Here is a 20,861-nt window from a genome sequence, read left to right as displayed (position 1 = left end):
TGTCAGAGGATGAACATGAAGCACGCCATTTCCTCTCTGCAACCCTGCACTTGCGTTTTAGGGTGGCGAGATCCGAGTCATACCAGGAGTTACATTTGGCTTTGGGCTTCAGGCGGATTCTCATGACAGGGGCAAGGATATCAAGAGTATCAGATATAGCAGAGTGGAGCATGGAGAGGGCTGTGTCAGGGTGGGAGTCAGCCGAAGGGGCAAGGGGGGGCGAGAAGGTAGCAGCGAAAGCCTCAACTGACACACGCTTCATGGGTCGGATGACCGAGAAGGTGGGTGGCAGTGAAGAGGGTGGCTTTGCCTGTGGGGTAGGCAGGGTGAGGTGGGAGGATAGGAGAAAGTGATCACTCCAGGAGAGAGGAGTGGAGAGAGGGACGGAGAGGGGAAGGTCAGAAGAGATCAGAGCATCAAGAGTGAGCCCAGCAGAGTGAGTAGGCCCAGATGGGAGAATAGAGAGTGAGAGAGAGTCGCAGAGGTCACGAAAGAGACCAGTGGGGGGACTGGAGGCATCAAGGTGGATGTTAAAGTCGCCAAGAAAGAGGAGTTGAGTGGTTGAGGACAGGAGTGCGGAGGAGAGGTCAGCCCACTCAGAGAGGAAGGAGGAAATTTGACCAGGTGGCCGATAGATAGTAGCCACGGTAAGGGAATGGCTAGGAGAGAGAGAGAGTCTGCAGACAAGACATTCAAAAGAGGAGTAGGTCTGCGTAGGAGTGACAGTGGCAGGAATCCACTCAGGGAAGATAAGGGCAACACCCCCCCCTGCACGGTTGGGCCTGGGCATGGAGAGGATCTTGTAACCGTCAGGTAGGAGTGTGTCAAAGCTGGTGGCAGAGCTGGCTGTGAACCATGTCTCAGTGAGACAAAGGACGTCGAGGTCCAGTTCCTCAAGAAGGTGACAGATATTTGAGGAGTGCTTGATGCAGAGCGAGTGTTTAGCATGGTCTGCATCAGGTATGTTTGCAGCATGGTCTGCATCAGGTAAGTTTTAATCTATGAGCCTGGTGCCTATAGCGTCAGGACTGACTCTCCATATGAGCCTGGCGCCATAGGCGCCAGGACTGGACCCAAATAGCCCCTAGCAGGGGTTGTTGGGCTTGCTTAGGATAACTTGATGCCTGCTTCCGGGGTTGCTGGACGTGGTCTGGGTCCCCGGGGGTAGGCATCATGACAAGATTCACATTTTCATCCTCCAATCTTTCAAGTTCCCCCATCTCCATAACAGCATCCGTTGCAACTTGGGGGAACCTAGACAAAAGCCAACTGATTCCCTGTGAAACCCTGAATCCCATAGTTATATTCAAAAGCACCCACTCAATCCAAAATATCAAGTATTACATCATACATACTCACGGCTTCTTTAGGCATGGGAGGTCTCTTTGGACTGGAAGACCTAGAAGACTCTGGGATAGAAACATTTTCAAGAGACAATTTCTTCATTTCAAGAACATGTTGCATTTCCATTTTCCTTAGTTTCATGTCCTGATATTTGGTTTCAGCTTGGATTTATATTCTTTTGAACTCTAACTCAAGTCTCATTTTCTCAAGAGGCACACATTCTGGACTCAATGATGGAGCTTTCGGGGTCCCTGTGGATACAGATGGATGCATAAGGGCCTGTTGAGGTAAAGAGGGGCTCTCTTCCCGAGACTCCTCTGACTCTTCAACAATATCAGAGTTAGACCCTGAATTATCATCCTCATTATCATTTTCCACATTACCTGGGTTAGTAGGTGTGACAGGCCTACTACTCAGACTTTGATTATTCAACAATCCTGCAATTAGTTCATTTTTCTTTCCTTTAACAGAGAGATTCCTGATTTTACACACTTCTTTCAGTTGCTCTACTGTTAAAATGATCAGGGCTTCCTGCCTGAAGTTATCCATATCTGGCATGTTACAATTGCTTTTCTAGTGGAGTTTGGCCTTGTGAAGGTTTTTAGTTGAACAAAAGCAAAGTACATTCTTAGTGTAACAACTGTACAATATATCCTCACCGCCTGCCCCTTTGGGTACACTACAACCACCCTGACCTCCTGGCAATAGGAACCCAACCTTTGGTATAAGTCTGTACTATACAGTTTGGTAGTGTGGCTGAGCAGCCAGGCTTATCTCAAGAGGGGTCAATATGAGCTGTAGTGAAGTTACACAGAGATTCACGGGGAGAAGTGTTCAAATGAACTCTTAAACACAAGGTTTCTTGAATAAACAATTATTAATTTATGTAATCGGTAAGTTAGAGTAAGCCTTCTTCAGAAGGGAGCAATATAAAAGTAACACTCAAATACACTTCAAAACACAAACTCTTAATATTAAAAAATCAACAGTCACAACCTACACCATCAGGTGACTACAATAGCTAGGGTGCTGGGGACATTAATATTTTACTGTTGCATTTAGAATACTTTTAGAAATGGGTTAAAGGAAAAGGTTATTAGAACAAACAAGATCACACATATTCTTAAGCAGGCAAATACTTTTAGATCCACTAAGCAGAGTCATTCAGTTATAACAGGTTAAGCCAAAGTCAATGAGCAAAAGTCTTATATGGGCTGAAGCACTTCTGGTAGGTAAGTAGGAAAAGTCTTTGCACAATGCTTTAGAAGTCTTTGAAGAAAAGAAGAATCAATGTAGGGCCACAGGCTGTTTGGACTTGTGAGTAGTAGAAGATGCAAGCAACTCTACAACAAGAGGTAAGTTCTCTCAGACTTTACAGTACCTTTGTATTGAAGAAAAAAGGCAGCAGATGACAAGAGGGAGGACTTCTGGGGACTCCTGCACTGCAATGGGAGGGTCACCTCTCGCAACCGGCAATCTTTCCAACAAGGTGCACTTCGGTGTTACAGCTCCTCGCGAATACCACAAATAGCAACACCGTGGTTTGTGGCTGCTGAGATGGACTTTCCTTGCTTCTGGGGTCCCGCACTCTGTTGAGGGGGCTCATGCTTGGTCAGTCCTGCTTCCTGGGAGTCCGGAGGATCTTCCTGGAGCTCTTGGCCAACTTAAAAGCAACGCACACAATCTGGTGTTCCTCTCCCTGGCTATTCGGTTTCCAGCAGCAACTCTGTGAAAAGGCAACTAGCTCCGAAAGAATGTGCAGGTGGCTTACTTTGGAGTTCATTGGTCCCACCAACTCAAGGGGAGAAGTCGTCCTTACAAATTTGGCATTTCAGCACAGCAGCAGGTCTTCACCTTACAAAACAATGGTCCAGGAGTTGCAGCAGGTGTCCTCTTCAAGTTCTTCTTCGGTTCCTTCGTCCAGTGGTCGACTCTGCCTTCCAAGCCAAAAGCCTCGCCTTTTATTCAGTTCTCTCCCATTCATTCCAGCCTAGCTGTCAGTCACCCCTGTCCTTACTGGGCAGTCAGCTGGCCAATCACTACAGAGTGCATTTGGGTCTCCTAGGGGACTAAGCACAGGGAGTTTCGGGCACCTCCCTTACTTCAAACACACCCCAGACACCCTGGAGTCAGATGCAGGCTTCACTCGTGAATCCTGCCAAAGGCAAAGTGTACACTCGGGTGGAGCTAGCTTCCCAGTACAAGCTTCCAAACTATGGAACACCATCCCCCCACATCTACGCGCAGAACCTTCATTCAACCGGTTCAAACAAAGCACGAAGTGTTGGCTCCATAACACGGACTCCTGAAAGCTTAACTTCTGCACATTCACTTGCTTATTATGCCAGTTCCTACCTGTAACCATTTTGGAACCTGGCCGACCGTATTGTTTTGATTGCACACTTATGTAACTGTAACCTTCCTGTAACTGTAACGTAACTCTGTTCAACTGCTCCCCTGTAACCAGCTCTACCTTACGCGCCCATATGCCCCAGGGCCTGGCTGCGCTTTATAAATAAACTAAATACAAAATACAAATACAAAGGGACCAAACCTGGTTTGGCGCGCAGAGTAAATCTAAAGAAGGACCTTTCCACAAATAAATGGCGAAAAAATAAGATGGTGCCATTTTGACAGCCCGCGGTAAATACACACCACGGTAGTTAAAATTAAAACACTGTCACGAGGCATTCATTGAGGAAAGGGTAACAAAAAGTTACATGAAAAGCTAGACAAAGGGGATACTAGGTAACCCCTCCAGCGCCCTATTGTAAGATAGTGTGTGCTGGGTCTAGAAAGTTATAAATATAAGTAAAGTCAATTTCACTTTCACTTTACTGCTCTGGGAAACAATAGTTTATCCCAGAGAAGGTATTTAAAACTTTGGGAAATCTGAAAGACTTCCCTGTGCCACTGCACTGAAGGTGCTGTGTGACACAATGTAAAAGATGATGCCAATGGAGTTCGTCAGGCTCCATAACCAAAAGAAACACCAAGTTCAGAAATCACATTAAAATACATTGGGGGAGTGGGAAAAAGGGTCTCACTCTCTCCAGGTTAACAAAATCAAGTCCTCAAAATCCAGCAAACTTGCTGGGCGTCTCTAAGGTGGAGGGAATTAGCACACTTCTGAGAATTCTCCCGAACACTGATGGCTGGAAGCTTTCAAATCATTCATAAACACTGGCACAACTCTGGGTTTGAGGTGTGTGCTTGAGGATCAATGTTATGGAGGCTGGTACCGGAGACTTTTTAAAACCATTTTATTTAATGTTGCTTGCTTGAAAACTACCTTTAACATATAGACATTACAAAACTTTGCAAAACATTGCAATTCATAAAAGAAGATAAAGATATAAAATAGTAAACATCAATCACCAGTTTCATAAAACAGTTAATCACATTTTAGGAACATTCCCTTAAATATAATACACATTATACTTAGCCCCTGATTCATGGGATTATTAGCGCGTAAAATGCAGATTTGCGGCCCATTCTGCCCGAAAATCCCCATACCTCAAACAGGGATTTTCGGGCAGGTTGGCACGCAAATCTGCGTTTTACGTGCAGCTAATTCCATGAATCAGGCTATAAGTCTTTTGGCTAGTATTAACAACACATTTAAAAAGGTAAAAATATATTCTACTTTCAACCTTCTTTCAGCACACCACGATAAGTATATAGTTCTTACTCTAGTCCAAGGTCATTAATTAGTGTTTTACTGCATTATACTTGAAATTCAGTATCCAGAGCCAGGGAGGTAATGAAGTTAGATACCGCTAAGACTGTTGTGGTTGTGTGGCCTGATAAACAGATGGATCAGATACTTTCTGCTTTGCACATGGTCTCTTGGCCAAAGATTTTTTTTCTTCATAAAATTCCACCTGTGCCCATGAAGAGCCGGTCAATAGATAAGTAGATGCTTTCATGTCTCACATTTAAAGGCGATCTTACAGAAATGATACCACACCTCATCATTTTTAATGACCCTGTGTCTTGCTAAGATTTGTTTTGTTTTACATAGATTCAGCCGAAATCCTAGAAAACCATGTCTAATGGATTTAGCTGGATATATAGAAAGAAAGGGGGCCAAGGTACCAAGCTTCTTTTGATCGAATTGAAGGTGATTAAGTGAGGGGTACAAATGGAATTTACTAATAATTGTAATCCAATCTGAGTCAAATAATATTGTTTTAGTACGCTTTGAGTTATCCCTCAGGTCCCATACAGAGCTACCCAGTTCGGTCAAGAGTTTCACAAAAAGAGTGGACTTCTTCAAGCCATGTGCATCTGTGGGCCTCAAGTGTGGTATTTAAATCTTCAAATAAGGATGCCACAGAGGGTAACAATATTTTCCTTATAAGTGATAAGATTTTCCAAATTGCCTGAGCACGTAATGACACAATACCAAGGTCATACCTGATTGCGTCAATTGGTACACAGTCAGGCAATCGTAGCACTCTGCGCCAAATCACACCCTCCAAGGTGGGTAAATAATCTAAAAGTACTAATTGATAGATCTCGGCCCCATACAAGAGTTTTGGTACGATCTTGCATTTGTAGAACCGTAGGACTGGCTTTAAAGTGTATCTGCCATATTTCTGATCAACCTTTACCAACTGATTGGTCAAGTTGTAGGCACACTTCTTCAACCATTCAAACAGGCTAACCTGGCATGATTTGGAGGATATAAAGAAACCCAAATAGATTAGAGAATCGACCTTCACAGTTACCTTCTCATCAATTTTCTATTGATAAGAGGTCTTTTTTCGAGACTTTGTACACTGCATAATTTTTGAGTTGTTTGGATTTATACTTAAGGCATGTTTATTCATGTAGATTGTAAACACATTCTTATAGTCTTTGCAGGCCGACAGCAGTACATTCAAACAGCAAAAGGTAATCCACGTGAGACATCCAAAAAGGTTTCAATTGTTGGATTTTGGGCAAAATAAAGGTGGCTGGTTCTAGGTGCTCACCGATGTCTGAAAGATTCAGATTAAATAGACATGCGGTCAATACACACCCTAGCCTAATGCTACGAAATGTTGGAATTTGTCATGACAGTGCCCCACATTAGTTCAGACGTACTTGGAATTAAGAGGAGGAGTAGAGGCTAATTATTAAACGTAACAAGCCATCTGGACCGCCCCATAAACATAATTTGGACCATAATAATGTCTGATCACCTTTGTCAAACACGGGGGACAAATCAATGCAGGCGATGTATAGATTTTTATATTTCGCCTCCCAGGCTAGCTGTTGGACAATGTTGACGACTGCACCATTGAGAGATGTACCGAGATTTTGCCGAAACCTGTCTGCCATTCCTGTAACCTACCGACCTCCCAAGCCCATTTTTCTAGATGAGACAGCAAGATGCATGAGAACACCTTGCAATCAGCATCAAGGATGGCAATAGGTCTATAGTTAAGAGGAGAAGTGAGTTCTCCCCTTTTATAGATAGGTACAACATGGGCGAACAACCAAGTATTAGCGAAGGAGCCTGAGTCGACTATGTTAACAAAAAGGTTTGACAACGTATTAGCCCAAGCGTCAGGATTCCCTTTGAGTAGAATGTTTTAAAGCTTATTCGGTCTCAGGGCCCGGTAATAACAGATTCTCTTAATTATATCACAAACAATGTCGTGACCGAACATGCATGTTGCCATTTTCTCTCAGCTGACCAAGTCTAAGGGAATTACCTCATGATCGGTGGATGGTTTGTCACATCTTCCTGATCCACGGAGAGGGCAGGAGTCCTTCTCCCGCCGTGCTTTCACCAGCCCTGCAGCCCCCAGCAAGGAGCGAACAGCTGACTCCAGCACGAAGCGACGACAAAATCACACAGTGCCCACAGCGGAGCACTGGGTGTGTGAATAATCTGCAGTAGCATACCTGATACCTCACTGCCAGGATCACCAGCCATTTATCCAGGCTTTCCTTGGCAGAGCTGCATCACCCTATCAAAATGGCCGCCCGCACCTTTGTTTACCTCGTTGCCAGGCAACGTGTGCAATATACATGGAACACATCCGCTGGCAAGCGGAAGCCAGCCATCTCGAGGCAAGGCCCTCGAGAGATAAGGCCCTGTTTGCGCCTGTTAGCGCGCTGGTGCGCACCACCTCCCCAATCACTCTAATCTCACAGGACCTTTGCCTGTGAACGTGTGTCTAGCTCCAAAGAATTTTTCCCATCCCAGGCTCAATTCATAAGAAACGAGACACCTGCTACTGCCAAACTGTTTCTTTAAGGACCATCCTGACCTTCCATGAGTCACAGTCGTTACGGAATGCATGCATCATCCAATATCATCTCAGCTGGTATGTTATGCATTGTAGTATTGTATCAATCAGGAATTAATTATCTATTTCTGTGCCCAATTAACACCATACAACTGCCCATAATTGTTCTAGCCCTCCTGCATGTACACTACCTTTGTACCACTATTACGTGCCTAACCCCCGAATTAAGTATATGCCTATTTTAAACTGCAATCGCCCCCACCTGGACAATCTAGCTCATTTAAATTGCACTGCCATTCACATACAGGATTAACACACTCTAAAGTAACAATGGCCTCACCCTCGCTGGACTAGGATATTCTGAACTGCCTATTTTAGACTGCCCTCCCATGTTGGACTAGCCTATTTCTAAGTTGCCTTGTTGGACTAGCCTATTCTGAACTGCCTATTTTAGACTGCCCTCCCATGTTGGACTAGCCTATTTCTAAATTGCCTTGTTGGACTAGCCTATTCTGAACTGCCTATTTTAGACTGCCCTCCCATGATGGACTAGCCTATTTCTAAATTGCCTTGTTGGACAAGCCTATTCTGAATTGCCTATTTTAGACTGCCCTCCTATGTCGGACTAGCCTATTTCCAAATTGCCTTGTTGAACTAGCCTATTCTAAACTGCCTTTCTGAACTGTCCCACCAACACTAGACTAGCTTATTTTGAACTACTTTCCTGTCTGCCTGTAACTAGCCTGTACCAATTTGTCACTATATTACACTATTGTATCCTCCCATGACCTGCCTGACAATGCCACCACCACAGCACGCTTCACTCCACCTCACCCGCCTAGCCATTTCACTCATCGCAATCACCCTCTTGTCCATCTACAGCATGACACTCACACACACAGATCTGGCACTACCACAAGACCACAGTCATACCACTTCATGTCCCCCACACAACATCCAAACCAACACACACTACCAAGATCAAGGACCAACCCCTCCTCAACCCCTTACTATGCAGACTCAGAGCTTGCACTAAGCTACACATCACACACCGCAACACCACACCCACTATCGACCTCAGAAACCTCAGATTTAGTTCTCGCACCCCAACATAGCCCACATGCAAGCCTCCCCCACACCATAAACTGTTCAACATCCACCCCGCACCCAAGATACCACGCTTAGCCCCAATCCCCCACATCCTTACAATCAGTCACCTACTACTCCCCCTGGCCCTAACTCAACCACTCATGACCAACAACCTCTCACTCCCTCCCACTCTGAACTGAAATGCACGCTTATCAACGCCGGATCCCCCCTAGCACATGCTCTGGAGATCAACGATCTCATCCACAGCCCTTAAACTTGACCTGCTAGCCATCTCTGAAACTTGGCTACATGAAGCATCAGGACCCTCCCTCTCTCTTACGTTCCCTCAAGGATACACTATCCTGAGACAGGACCGTAAAACATCCAAAGGTGGAGGTGTAGCCCTCATCTTCAAAGATACCCTATCCATTAGACCCTGCAACCAACAGTGGGAAAACAACGCAGACCTTCTCACGGCCAACCTCTCTCTCTCTCCCAACTGCACCATAACTATCCTAATCACCTACAGGACACCTGGCTCACCACCAGACTACCAAAAGCACCTCCTCCAAATCATAGGGAATAACCTAAAATGCTCTGCTAAAACCATCCTACTTGGTGACATCAATTTAGGCCTGCATGACCCCAAGGACAAAGCAGCCGCTTCCCTAGCCAAAGAACTCACCCACATGGGGTTCGAACACAAAATCACTGCACCTACGCATTGTAAAGGCCGATCCATCGATTGGATCACTGACCACAACTGCGCATCAACCATCACCAACATCTCTCCTCTCCCTTGGACAGACCACCACCTCATCCAATTTGCTATTCCTACCTTTCCTAACCCAAATATACTCTCGTATGCCCCACCTGCCAAAGTCAAGAGCTCAAAAAAACGAACTAAAGTCAACCTCGCACCGCTCCTCGACACCCCAGAACTTAAACCTCCTTTTAACAACGACCCTGTCTCTCTGGCCAACAGCTATGCTCAGGTGCTTACCCAGCTATTGAACCCATAGCTCCCCTAGAAGACAAAAAGGGAAAAAATCAATGCACTCTAATTCCTGGTTTACGGAAGAACTATCCACACTACGTTCCAACAAGCTGCGAGCCCTAGCCAAGAGGCAATCTTCGCCCAATCAGTCCACACTAAATGAATTTAAAGAAATCTCATCCACGCATAAGCAAGTCATATTCCTAGCCAAATCAGAATCATTTAACCAATCTAGGGAAATTTTCACCATCTTTAAAGATCTCACCACCCCCGCCACCACTGCGGATGAGATCACCAAAGACAAAGCTTGGTGCTCCAGCATTCAGGACGCTCTCATCAACAAAGTCAAAATGCTCCAAGAAAAAATAACAGATCAGCGCAAAGCCCTTCCCAACCATGACATCCCACATCTGACCCCTCCACCTAAACCTCTCTCTCAAATACCCCTCTTCGTCTTCAGAGATGTTACCGAGACAGAGGTTACCAACCTTCTCAAAAATATCAAACCTTCCACTTGTAAAGGGGACATTTGTCACCCTACCATCATCAAATAATGCACATACTCTCTCACCCCCATCATCACAGCATTCATTAATGCATCATTCTCCTCTGGCATCATACCACAAAGCCTGAAATAAGCGTGGGTTTGCCCACTCATATAAAAACCTATCCTAGACTCTGCATGCCCCAATAACTACCGCCCCATCACCACCGTCCCTTTCCTCCTCCAGATCCTAGACAAAGCCGCCCATATCCAAATCCAACAATATCTGGAATCCAATGCCATCCTAGGCACAAGACAATTAGGCTTCCGCAAAGGCCATGGCACAGAAGCCGCACTCCTAGATCTTAAGAACCAAATCACAAAAATAATGGAAACAGGCAAACCTTCTCTCCTGCTCCTCTTTGATCTCTCCGCTGTGTTTGATCTTGTTGACCACGATATCCTCACCTCCCACTTGTCCAACGCTGCCTACTTCTCTGACAAAGCCACCTCATGGATAACCTCCTTCTTAGAAGGAAGGGCTATGAAGGTCTACTCTGACCAAGCCAATGCAGACCCCACTACCATAAACTGTGGAGTCCCTCAGGGCTCATGCACTGCACCCACCCTCTACAACCTGTTCACCAAACCCCTCTTTGACTTACTGGATGCGCTCAGCATAGCATACATGAATTATGCCGACGAAACTCAAGTTCTCCTCCCCCTTACTGGAGACTACGACCATGATGCAGAATCTCTCCTCCAGATATATCCCACCATCCAAACCTGGATGGCAATCAACGGTCTCTGCTTAAATGGGGATAAAACTGAGATCATCATCTTTGGTCCCAAAGAAACCTTCTCCACACTCAAGTCTAAATACACTCACTTCACCATCGACCACACTAACATAGCAGTCTCTACATCTGTGAAGACCCTTGGAGTCTACTTAGACTCTACACTCTAGATGTCAAGACAGGTCAGCGCCATCTCCTCTGCCTCTGCGCACACCACAAAACTCATAACTGCCATAAAACCCTTTCTAACCTCGCAAAACTGCCTATCCATAGCCAGAGCCACAATAGGAGCCAGACTTGATTATTGCAATGCCCTCCTGACAGGCATTTCTACTAAAAACATCAACAGACTCCAAATAACACAAAACAACGCGCTCCGCACATCCCTTTACATTCAAAAAAGGGACCATGTATCTGAGGCAAGACGCGAAGCCCATTGGCTCCAAGTCAAGGAAAGGACCAATTACAAAATTCTCACTCTTACCCAGTGGTCGAAGTGTACGAAAAGAAGTAGTGGAACTATGTTCCCTACTGGTCTGCACCGCTCCCCACAAATCCCATCACCATGCCCCCTCCCATGCACACTACAAACCCCAAAACACCTGCAACTGCTGTTTAAGGGAACGTCCAGTGCAGTGTATTGCAAGTGCAAGTTTCAACTTCTTCCTACACTTTTAATTTAAAACAAAACCGTTGCGGAACGGTTTCTTTTTAAAATAAAAGTATAGGAACAGTAAAACTTAATTAAAAGAAGTAGAAGTACACCGCTCCCGGCTGCTCCCGCCCACTTCGACCACTGCCCTTACCCACAAATGCATTAATCTCTCCGCCCCATCCTACCTATCAAAACATATCTACCTGCCCTACTAGGAGTCATCACGCCAACCAACTTTGCGTACCTTCCATAAAAAGAGCCAACACCGGCGGCATCAGCTTCCCCTACATAGCACCTAAACTCTGGAATGCCCTTCCCAGGACACTCAGAGCAGAACATTCACTACTCGCCTTTCGCAAAACCCTCAAAACCACACTATTCATATAACCTTCTCCACTCTCTAGTGCCCATGCCCTCCTGCCCCGCTACCCCTCAGCCAAATCCACATGCAGGCTACTTGTTAACTGCTCTGTTTTCTGTGACCTCAAGATGGACCGTAAATGCAAATGTCTATGTAATTACTAAAGCTTCCTTTGTAACCAGCAATGTCTTATATATGTAACAGCGCCATGATGCCCTTTGGCTGAGATGTGCTTTAAAAATGTGAATAAATAAAAATAAATAAAATATACTTTTTCAAAGTGGGAAACCCAAACACTTTCTGCAACAGCATTGATTTGATGGCATACTTGGGATGACTCGATTCTATTGATTAATCTCCAGAATGCTTGAGCTGATTTATTTAAAAGGGTCTCAAGCATAGCCTCTGCATCATCTTGGGTTCTTTTCACATGATTCTGCCACAGCCAGGTCCTATATGGTTGAGAAAGGGATGTAATTAGGGTTTTCTTTTCTGCATATGAAAAATCAGATCTTTTCTGTACCCCCCCAGTCAGATTTCTTAGCTTACGCTTGAGTGCTGGCACCTCTACATTGTATTTGTGCCTAAACCTTTGTCGGTTTAAGGGTGCCTGACTTTGCATCTGTGAATAATGGGGCTCAATTAGATCTTGCAAGAAACCATCAAAAGTTTGTGCGCTGAATCTATGATACCCCCACTCCTCAGTGGCGGAGGACATGATCTTTTCTAGTGTTTTGTTGATGTTAGTCAATAAAGATCATCTCCACGTTAGACGATTACCCGCAATGTTAGTGTTTAAATCCACAGGGCACAAATTCTCATCACCACTTGATATCTGTGCCGTGCAGAATTTTGCCACCAACATTGAATGATCACTCAGTGAGGTTGTCAAAAGAGAAATTATATCGTGCCTCCTATTGCAATAAATATATGTATATTGGCCTACGCCAAGCTGCTCGAAAGACGCTTGCGAGAGAATTCCTTTTGCAAGGTCCTGACCTTAAATCAATGTAAGCCGCCATTTTAGGCCAATCCGCCATTTTAGAATTTGCTTTGTAAAAGTCACCCTGTGAGTTAAAATGGTGGACAATGTCATTCCAAAATACAACATGGCCGTCTTGACCTCTGTACATAGCTAATATGTAACTTGCCTGCAGGCCGCTTGCTGAGGTTGTGAATTGAGACCTTGTCCTTCGTTGACCTGTGTGTAAAAGGATTAGTCGTGCAATGAAACTAACCGACGAGCATATGTTGAAACAATGTATTCAAATACTGAATGTAGAACACTAAATTTCAAGGAACCTGGGATTGGTAACCCTGGGTCTCCTCGGGGCAACCAGACTTGGTCTCCCTCTCACTGTGCTTAGAGAGGCATCAGCTTCACCTCACTGATGATCCCCAACAAGGGTGAAACACGTGTATGGGGTTGCTGGTGGTACTCTTGTTCGGGTTGGAATTGCCATTGCATTTCGGTGCTGGACTGCCCCTGGGCAGGACAAAGACTGATATGAAAATGGATATTTCCCATCTGTGAAAGGCACAGTGAGTAAAAGCAGTGGCTGCGAACTCTCAAGTGGTTAATAACCACTGAACAGGTTATCAGGCCTTGTTCTGTCGAGAGAGGGGCGCCCGCTACCTTTGCAAACTACATTGTATTAATGTTTGAGAAGGCCTGCATGGAAAATCGTAGAATACACAGTTATTGCATAGGCTTGTTGATACATGTATTAAAGGCAAACCAGTTATATGCGGTTGTTTGAGACTTGGCATGAACCCTAGATCGTGATGTATTACATGGAATATTAACCCGAAGTGGGGCTGGACATCGTGCCCGCCAAGTGTATAAAAAGCGAATGCATTCTAATGTGCAACGTCTCTCACTGAACACTCTGAACCACGCTGGAGTTCGTTGTGTTGTACTGAGGGCCGATAGCTATCTGATGTTGTTCTGTTTTTGTAACTGGATTCAGTATAAAATAAAGTACTTTGTATGTTCCTTTGTAACCCGTGTTTGGTGTATTTCCTTTTGGGGTACTCAGCCTCAATATTTTGATTCTGTTTTCACAAGGTAGGAGTAATTTTTAGCTCACTACAAAAATCCAACCATTGACTCCCATTGTGTTGTTTGTTTGAGGAGGCAATGTGGGACTTATAAAGTTCCATGCCTGTAGTTTGGTTGATAAATTCACAGTTCAAATTGCCCACAAAAAGAATTTGCCCAGCTCCAAACTCCTCCCTCCAACCCTCAACAGGTGATACCAGATGGTCCAAAATGTCTTGCAGCCCTAGAGATTTCTCATGCCAATAGATATTAACAATAAGAATATTCACCATCAAAGTATGTAGTAATTGTAAATGCGTTACCAAGACACCAAAATTCAAATTGTTATAGGACCCCACAGTAGGCCACTCATCCGATTTCACTAGGGTGAGTAGTCCTCCCGACGGTCGACCATGGTCCCCTCATCGGGTTGACTGAAACAACACAACAAAATCATCATAGGAGGGTGGATACATCAGCCATGTCTCCTGGAGACATATCAACATATGTAACATGAATTCAACAACCCCGCACTGGGTTCTGAGAAAAGTTTAGTGTGGCCTCTTGTGTTCCAAGATAATATTGACCACGTCAAATCTAAGGTTTTAGTGCTATCTTAGGCATGGGTATTATTTATTAGTCATTGCATTGAACAGCCATGACCAGTCTTGAGTTTCTTCAGAGTTCCTCATCATTCTCTTCAAAGATTTAATTTCATCATGTCCTTGGTTACTATTAGATTGATCTTGCATACCTAAATCACTACCATCAAAATAAGGAGAAAAATCAAAACCATTGGTTCCAAGAGAGTCCCGTGCTTGTAATACTAAATCATAAACAAGTTTAGAGTTTAGAAAGACACCACATCTATCAGTCCTATACCTATAAAAAAAAAGACACTGCCAATGTCTCTGGTCGAGATCCCTTACAAGCTGGGAATCTCTTGAAGTAAGTACAATATATTTGTCCTGTTCAGAGTTAAACATTTATTCTCTGGTATCACCCTTTCAATTAGAAGTCTATTAAGATTAGGAACTTTATTATGCGTTATATTTTGTTTCCCCTGTACAATGTCCCTTCTTTTCAGTGACCCTGGACCCAATGGGCGACGCTCTGGGGGACATATGACAAAGCGCGCTGCAAGCATTGTAATTCATTTGTAGATATTTGTTTAGGGGCTCCAGTACTTTGTTGATCTTCTCTAGGTAAAACCAGTGCTTAATTTGTAAAAAAAGAAGTGCCAAGGCCCACAAAATCTTTGCCAACCTAATGCCGGCCCCGGTGGGCGCTGCGCCACCCGTGGTGCAGGCCACCGGGCCGGCTCAGCTAGATCGGCCCACCACCAGCCCATCACACTGCTGCTGCTCCATGTCACATGTTTGGCACTGCAGCAACTGCTGGTACGGGCTAGTAGTGGGATGGATGGGGAAGGAGCACACATGGGTTGAGGAAGTAAATATACGTTAAGCCTACAGCACAGTATGTCACCCAGTAGAGTCCAAACTAAATGTCCCACATCATTAGCATGTCTTCTGGTCTCCACCAGACTCCATACACTATGCTCTGGAATTCATGTCAAGAATCATGTATTTTTCCTAAACACTCAGTGCACATGACGCAATGTATCTGCACCCGTCTGTGATAGAAGTGTACACTTGCCCGGCTCCTGGGCCTTACCCTGCCCTCTTATGTGCCCAGTCATTGACTGCTAAAGGCCATGCTAATGCATTGGCCATTCCCACCCAGTTCCTGCTTCTCCCCGCCCCAAACACCTCCTCGATGCAACTCTTTGAGCTCACTTTAAACAAGCCTTACCATCAAACTTTACACCCAAAGGACCTGCCAGTGCTTTTTCAAAGTAGTCTTCTGAGAGTTAATGCCCCTCATTCCGAGTAGGGCGGTAAGGGTGTAGAGGAGGTCCCAGGCATGGCCTGCACCCCTTCCCCTCATTTCGAGGTACCAGGAGCATACTCGCCAAGGTATGTGACGTATGAGGAGAAAATGAACCAACAAAGAGCTGCACTGGGACTCTGTCCAGTATACATTAGAAGATCCATACCTGTTGAAGCACCCATAACCAGACAACCCTGGGCAGCAAGGTACCCCATCAGACAACTATACCAGCCACTGATACGAAACGAGGAGTATTTACAGGCTGTACATGAAGAGACACAACGAACCCTGATGGAAGGCCAATGGTAATGAGACGAGAGCCCGGATAGACTTGCACATGGAAAAGGGTAACACGCCAGTGCAAGCAGCCATTAAAATGGATACAAGAGACACGAAAGTGAAACGATGCAGAAAACGTAAAAGAATCATAGCCATGAACCCAGATGGAAGAATCAAACCAGCTAATGTGTGTAAATAGGCTTGAAACGCAATATTCTAAGAAAGCGATACTGCTTGCAATGCTTAGTAGAAGAGTAGAGCGGCAAGCGCCAACTATATATCTACCTCAATAAAGCACAATGTACACATGCGATTCCATTTTGTAAAAGCAGAAATGTACCTGGGTCGCCAGAGGCCTCACAGGCCAAGTTTCGTAACCCAGCCAAAGGCAAGAGAAGGAGCAGAATCGAAACTCAACAAAGAGTGGCTCATGCCTAGGAAATTGAGGTCAACCCGAGAAAGGGAGGAGAGCGTCAGCTAACAAGACTCAAACTCCAGCGCATACCAGCCTGCCTCATGAAGGTCAAGATAAGGGGGGCCCATGCAGATGGCGAGGCTGAAACAGAATTAAATGCACTAAAAGCTGGAAACTGAAGCAGATTCATGGTGAACTAATACGTGACCAGCCAGGCGTGAAGTAGTACCACCGCCTGATGTCATCCAGGACCCGAGGATGCCATAACTTTTCCCGATAAGAGACTACAGTTTCAAGGCCATCCTTAGCCAACTAATTGACACATCGCCCTAAAACACTGATTGATGGAAAGGAGGCAGGGTGAATCCTGGGGCACTAGGCACCTGGGTGTCCATTCTGCATGCTGCTAATTAAAGTGGAGATTTATACTTAGGGGTGTAACCTGCCCAATCACAATGGACCAAGTTATCTGGAGTCCTATAGATAGTGGAACCAATAAGACGTCGTACTTGTAGTGACGTCAATCACGTGTGGTGTAGTGGGATTGGCGTAGACGCCCACCCGATAAGAGTTATCCAATCCGCATGCCCTATTATCATATACAGATATAGCACCTATACTTAAGTTACCTTTCCTAACCAATTATATTGCATGTCGAGTTTTTGTAGAGTTAGTCAATGATGACGAATATTGCCTATAAGAATTGCTATCTAACTGAAGTTCGAGGAAGTCAGAGCGAGACAGGTGATCGCAATGCTGCTAATTTCCATTTGTTTCTCTTTTTGATGTACTTGTCATTAAACAGACTTCCCTTTGCCAACTTACTGAGTCCTCATTTTTGAGTCGTGTTGGAGTAAATGAATCCTGCACCTCCTGTCCTCACATGGTGCAGCTATCTTGTCTTACAAGTTCTAGAGGGTGAGCGCTGACCTATGGGCCCGTCAGTGAATTCCTCTCCTCTTGAACACTTGGTAGCGTGAGGATGGTTTCGGTCATTAATTATTGATTATATAATACTAAGACACCTTAGACCGATGACACAAAGTAACTCCGGGCCTTCGGCAATATCACAAGTCCTTTCGCCATTCCGGCTGAGTAGACTGAGAAGCTCCCCGTGGACAATGATAGAGTAAGTCCATAATAAATCTGCAGTGGGTCTGAAGGAACCCGCCTTTCCAAGCATAACCCTTCTCATTCCCACGGGCAGCCAATCGGACGAAAAAACCTTAAAAGGCTGGAAGAGGAAGGGGCGGTGATACCGAAGTTCCAGAGAGGAAAAGATGCGATCGGTGAGTGAAACAACAAACTCGTTACTTTGGCAAATGTTGTGTAGGCATTAGAGCCAGTAAGGGAAAGGTAACGGTGGGTGGCGTAGAAAAAATTAAATAGTCAGAAATAGAGAAGACTATATATATATATATATATATATATATATATATATATATATATATATATATATATATAGGGGGTAATGACTCGAGCATAAGAGATAAAGAGTGGATACCGGGGGGACACCCGAGAGAAAAACAAGGGGTACCGAGGGGACACCCTAGATAAAAATGAAGGATTACCAGGGGGACACCTGAGATAAAAACATAAGGATTCGCCTTATTCCTGCGCTTTAATACAGCGGTCAGAAGAAACGTGAACTCATGCCCGTATAATAAGGGACAAATAGACTACAGTGACGTTTAAAGACGCATCAAAGGAGTTTGTTTAAACTCCATGACGAGGTATTAATTAGAAGGCAGGTATATGTATGACCAGCTGGTGTCTGTCTAGTCTGTCATGTGTCTGTCACATGTGTTTTGTTGTACGTCGAATGTAAAACAATTGTATTTTTGATTGTGTGAAATGAAATTTGGTTTTACGCGATTCTGTAACTGAGAGGGAATCGCCAATGAATTGATGGTTTTGAGTTAATTGATAGTAAAATTTTGGCGGGAAAAGCTTGGAACGGAGCTTGTGTATTTGGTGCTTGCTCATACTATTGGAAGGATAAAATACTGTATAAATATTGTTGGTGGTGGAATCAAAAATGGAGGAGGTCACCCCACTTGCGCATCTGTGCATGCAACTACCTAAGCATGCACCAAAACTCAAGAAGTATAGCACAGAGTGGGTTAAGGGTACCAGCCACAAAATGTTCATGCCTTGGCCACAGAATGGGTCCCTTTCTAAGGCTGTTTTACAGCATATGACGACCTTCCTACACGCCACATATATGCCACAAGCTAGAGAAACGTCTTGCTGTTCTAGAATTGTGGAAGATGCTTGAAGAAACGAAGGTGGAAGAACCACCCACAGACTCGATACTAAATGTATGTACGGAGGGGGGGTGAGACGCCTACCATGCCACCAGCCCCACCTGAGCCAGTCATTGAAGGGAGTAAAACAGAGGGGCTTTACCCACTAAAAGAACTTAAGGCAGCTACGGGGTATAGCAACTCTGCATATGAGTCGCCTACGTACAGTAGTGACGATAATAAGGGAAAGGAACAGGAAAACAATATTGCCTCTGCGGTCTCAAGGAACAAAGAGAGATGCGAAGATGAAGGAAAAGATTGGGCATGGTGTTGTGCACCTCCAGATGAGGAGAAAGAGGGAAATAAACGTAAAGGAAATGAAGGTAGAGTTGATGAGATAGCATTCACGAAAGACGAATGGATGGGAGGTCAGATATTACTGAAGTTGGATGGAAAAGGAAGTGATGATTTGAGGCCAAGGGAGAGGTCTGATGAGACGCAAAGGAGAGAGGGAGAGAAAGAGATGGAAGTAAGGGATGAAAGGACAAGAAAGAAAGATAGGCTAAGACGAGAACAACTATATCGCGAAGAGCAATAGAAACAGCTCGATTGCAGACAAGAGGTAGCCTACGACCGGTACAGACAGACTTAGCAAAGGATGGAAGAAGAGCAAAGGGTACGTGAGAAGAGAGCGAAGAGACGATAAGAGGGGGAAATTAGAAAAGCAAAGGAACGTAGAAACGAAAGAATGCGGGAAGTAGATAAGGCTAGAGAAGAATTGAGGAAGCGCAAGGAAGTAAATGAGGAAATGGAATGCAAGCGCAGACAGAGGGCACGGGATCTTGAATATCTGGAGCGGGAAGTTAAAAAACCCAATCCTGTTGTAGAATGGGAAGACATAGAAGAATTCTTTCCTGCACACGACTCGGTGCAAGGTATAAGTGGGACAAATATTGAAGATGACTTCGACACCAGAAGCATCGGGGAAACGATTGATAAAATATACGATGAGATGGGGCTAGAGCAGATATCCGATGGGGGAAGGGAAGATGAGTGCTTATAAAGCACTCAGCTATATGACACTGAGGATGTCACCTGAAGTAGTGGGAGCAGGGGACTGTCCCTAGACAGGCTGGAGATCAGGCAGAACGAAGAGGATGCAAGGGGTTGCGTAGACTGGGATCATTCAGAAACCGACTCCAGTGTGGAAACGGAGGACGAGGCACATGAAGAAGGGAGACGGTGCGAAAAACGGTCCCCAGGGGACAGAGTGGTACGATGGTCAGATGCTAGCGAGTCCACAAGTAGGACACTGAAGTCTGCCGCGCAGTCCGGCCGACATGAAGGAACACCCCACGGTCAGAGGGGGGCGGCAGCACCTACCTATGCAGACAGATTAAGGGCATTGCCAGGAAGACAGCAAGGCGGGAGTACAACCCCAGTCGTAGAGGGAGGAGCTATGAGAAAGGAAAAGGAAGACTGCGCATTCCTATTCCCGTTGCTAGAAAAGGGGGGAACAAGACCACAATATATTCCATGGCCACACATGGACCGAGAGAACCTTAAAAATAAGCTTCCAATGCTGACGTCGGGAGCCAGAAAGTGGATTCATGAGTTAGTGTCAGCTTAGCTATAGGCGACATTAAGGGCCTCCTAAATGCCATACTTGGTGAAAGAGCAGATGATGTATGGAAACGGGCAGGCTATCTTAGGGTAACCCTAACTAACACCTCCCATGACGGAGCACCATTTAATAACTGTAGGGCAGCAGTGTGGAAAGCGCTGCAAACGATATATCCAGACACTTCTGATATGGGGCTATAATGACTTGGGAAATGAAAGAGTCAGAGGATCCGTTGATCTATATCCAGAATTTTCAAGACATGTGGTTGCTCGAAACGCATGAGTCTTGGACGAAATCTATCCCTGTATTCTACCACATATTATGCCAAGGGTTGCCTGAACCAGTGCAGAAGCAGCTCAAAAGATTGGTAGGAATAGAAGCAAAACCATGG

Source organism: Ambystoma mexicanum, chromosome 2p (genome assembly GCF_040938575.1).
Source record: "Ambystoma mexicanum isolate Mex_15411 chromosome 2p, UKY_AmexF1_1, whole genome shotgun sequence".
Lineage (NCBI taxonomy): Eukaryota > Metazoa > Chordata > Amphibia > Caudata > Ambystomatidae > Ambystoma > Ambystoma mexicanum.
This window is presented reverse-complemented; position numbering follows the sequence as displayed.